Here is a 3,787-nt window from a genome sequence, read left to right on the forward strand (position 1 = left end):
CATAAAGGAAATTCAAAACAAATTATTCGGAATTTATCACAGATTATATGGATTAGGAAGCCTTACGTAAATGGCTATCCCCGTGTCAAGTGAGATATGAAATCCGTACCTTAACCGAATTTGACAATTAACGCACGATCAAACGGAAATTCACGATCAAGTTTGATTTACCTGCGTGCCTAACGAATGCATAAACGGTTACTATTTATAAAGCATAGAAACCATAATATAACTATTCTAATAAATTACTTAGGTCTTAATCTACTTAAACAATGTAGACCTCAAGAAGGACAGCTGGATACGAATTGAAAATCAAACGTAAAAAGTTAACCTTATTCTCTTTCGATCCAACCGTTTCCGACCCTCTTATTTCTAAGCATTTTTATCTTACTTAGAGACCAATCTAGATTATATTGCCTAAATGCAAGTTGTAGATTGGTATCATACGAGTCTAATGCTTTTGAAATCATCTCATTTGGATCATCCATCTATTTTATATGAATTTTACAAAACTGTAAATTAATCCCAGATACAGTGTAAACAGCCCCAAAAACACACTGTTTCGAGCCACTTAGAATCATAACTGGAATTTTGACCCTTAATGAAAGTTGTAGTATGCAGTATGATCTTCCTGACTGCAAAATACGAGCTTAATCCGACTTACGATTTGTGAGTTATACACTGCCAAAGTACGGGAGTTATATTGTCGGTAAAATTCGATTCCGTAATTCCCGACTAACTTTTATAATCCAACTTTCGTGATTTGCTACATTTACATGCTATAAATGTACTTCAACATACTAAACAGTAAAACAAGTCCAATGGTTGCTAACCTAAGCTTAATCATACATTTGTACTCCTTTCGACATTTAACCGAACAATTGGTGTACGGTTAAACATATACCCACAATCTAACCATAATGAAACTATAATATACCTTTTTCATTTCTACATCAATATAACTAGTTCTAGCATTCTAAACATCAAATATATCATGAGTTTGACAAAATCAATCCGTAAACTTAGATATAAACACAATTTATAAACCGGTTTAAATAACCCTAACATAAACACCTTAATGAAACTGAATGAAACTTATACCTTTAAGAAGGGTTCGGAGAGTGGATTCCGAATATATAATTGTTACCTCGATCCCCTTAGTAACTTGACGTGAAATTTAGAGAGAAGACGAGAGAATTTTAAAGAGAGAAAAAGAGACGAGAGATTGAGAATTGAAAATGAGGCGGTGATGACCGTCCTCATTCGTGTGTATATATATATATATATTTTTTATTTTCTTTTTATTTTTATTTTTAATTATATATATATATATATATATATAATTTAATCGTTTGACGGTTTTAACCCTTCAAGTTTATATTATCAACTTTACGTCAATATAGGTATAAACACATTTTTAACGCAAAACTAGTCTAGGGTACAAATTGGTTAAGCATAGGRTACAAATATATTATGCATAATTCTACCAAAAATTCACTTAACCCAATTGTACGAGTTAACGAAACACGGATATTATAATCCTCCCCTTCTAAAAAAAATATTTCGTCCTCGAAATTTAGATAGGGTTAGAGGGTTTACATGACTCAAATAGATAAGGGTACTCCTTCCGCATAGATTCCTCCGTCTCCCATGTGGCTTCACGCTCGGAATGATTTCGCCATAACACTTTAACGAACGGTATTGACCTTCGTCGCATTTGTCTCTCTTCTCTATTAATTATCGCCTCTGGTTCTTCAATATAAGAGAGATCTTTTTCAACTTTGTCCAACGGATAATCAATCACATGGAGAGGGTGATAATGATATCCGCGGAGCGACGAGATATGGAAAACGTTATGGATTTGTGAAAGTTGAGGAGGTAACGCTAGGCGATATGCCACCTCTCCAACACGTTCAAGGATTTCAAAAGGTCTAATATATCTCGGACTAAGTTTACCTTTAATTCCAAACCTAAGAATACCTCGTAACGGTGAAACTTTTAGGAAGACGTGATCACCCGTTTGGAACTCTAAATGCTTTCGATGCTTGTCAACGTAACTTTTCTGCCGAGATTGAGCTTCTTTCATTTTCTGTTTTGCGATCTCAACTTGTTCAGTAGTTATATGGACAAGTTCGGGTCCTTCGATAGCTCGTTTCCCCACTTCATTCCAACAGATCGGTGTTCTACACTTCCGACCATATAAAGCTTTGTACAGGGCCATGCCGATACTAGCTTGCCAACTATTGTTATACGCGAACTCCACAAGATATAGGGACTCGTCCCAACCACCAAACCACTCAAGAGCACAAGCCCGTAACATATCTTCTAGAGTTTGAATAGTTCGTTCAGTCTGACAATCTGTTTGTGGATGAAAAGCTGAACTCATAGTCAATCGCGTATCCCAAGCTTGGTGAAGACTTTTCCAGAATCGCGGATCTCGGTCCAATGTGATAGAAACTGCAGTGCCATGCAACCTCACGATTTCCCGCTGAAATAGATCAGACAGTTTACTAACAGGGTACGTCTCCTGTATAGGTAGGAAATGAGCCAATTTTGTCAAACGGTCAACTACTACCCATATAGTATCATGTCGTCTCTGAGTTTTCGGTAGTCCTATCACAAAATCCATAGAGATATGTTCCCATTTCCAAACTGGAATCTCCAATGGTTGTAGCAATCCGCTAGTCCGTTGATGTTCAATCTTCACTTTCTGGCAAGCAAGACATTTTGCCACGTATTCGGCTATATCCCGTTTCATACCGTTCCACCAAAAGTACTGTTTTAGATCTCGGTACATCTTAGTGGATCCGGGATGAATTGAGAACAACGAATTATGAGCTTCACTCATAACTGCCTCTTTGAGTTCAGGATTGTCGGGTACACAAAGTCGATTAGAGAACCAGATAATACATTTATCATCAACTCGAAAATTAGACTGTGAATCACCTTTAGCCTTTTGTAAGATAGCCCATAGTTCTCCATCCTCTTGTTGAGCCTCTTTGATTCGAGATACAAGAGTTGGTTCAACTGTGAGACTAGTCAAAAGTTCATTTGTACCACGATAACACAAAGAAATACCCATACGTTCTAGATCTGAAGCAATATGGGACTCAACGGTTAAAGACGATATGTTACCAATGTTTTTACGGCTAAGGGCATCGGCTACTACATTGGCTTTTCCTGGATGATATTGAATTCGGACATCGTAGTCCTTAAGAAGTTCGAGCCATCGTCGTTGATGCATATTCAACTCTTTTTGCGTGAAGATGTACTTTAAACTTTTGTGATCAGTAAAGATATCACAAGTCTCTCTGTACAGATAGTGACGCCATATTTTGAGTGCAAAAATGACTGCCGCCAACTCAAGATCATGAGTAGGGTAGTTTACTTCATAAGGTTTGAGCTGGCGAGAGGCATACGCAATCACTTTGGCGTGCTGCATTAGAACACATCCAATACCACTTTTAGAAGCATCACTATAAACCTGAAAACCTCCCGATCCAGATGGCAATGCAAGAACAGGCGTTGTGATCAATCTCTTTCTCAGTTCTTCAAAACTCTTTTTCTGTTCTTCACCCCAAACAAATTTAAATTCTTTTCGAAGAAGTTTAGTCATAGGGAGCGCGATCCGGGAAAAATTTTCAACAAACCGTCGATAGTAACCTGCCAGACCTAAGAAACTTCGGACTTCATAAACATTTGTTGGTTGTGGCCAGTTAGTGATAGCCTCAACTTTTGCAGGATCGACTTTAATGCCTTCGCCGGAGATAATGTGGCCCAAAAATGC

The sequence above is a fragment of the Cynara cardunculus genome, unplaced genomic scaffold, assembly GCF_001531365.2.
Source record: "Cynara cardunculus var. scolymus isolate 2C unplaced genomic scaffold, CcrdV1 Un_Scaffold_5882, whole genome shotgun sequence".
In the NCBI taxonomy this organism is placed as follows: domain Eukaryota; kingdom Viridiplantae; phylum Streptophyta; class Magnoliopsida; order Asterales; family Asteraceae; genus Cynara; species Cynara cardunculus.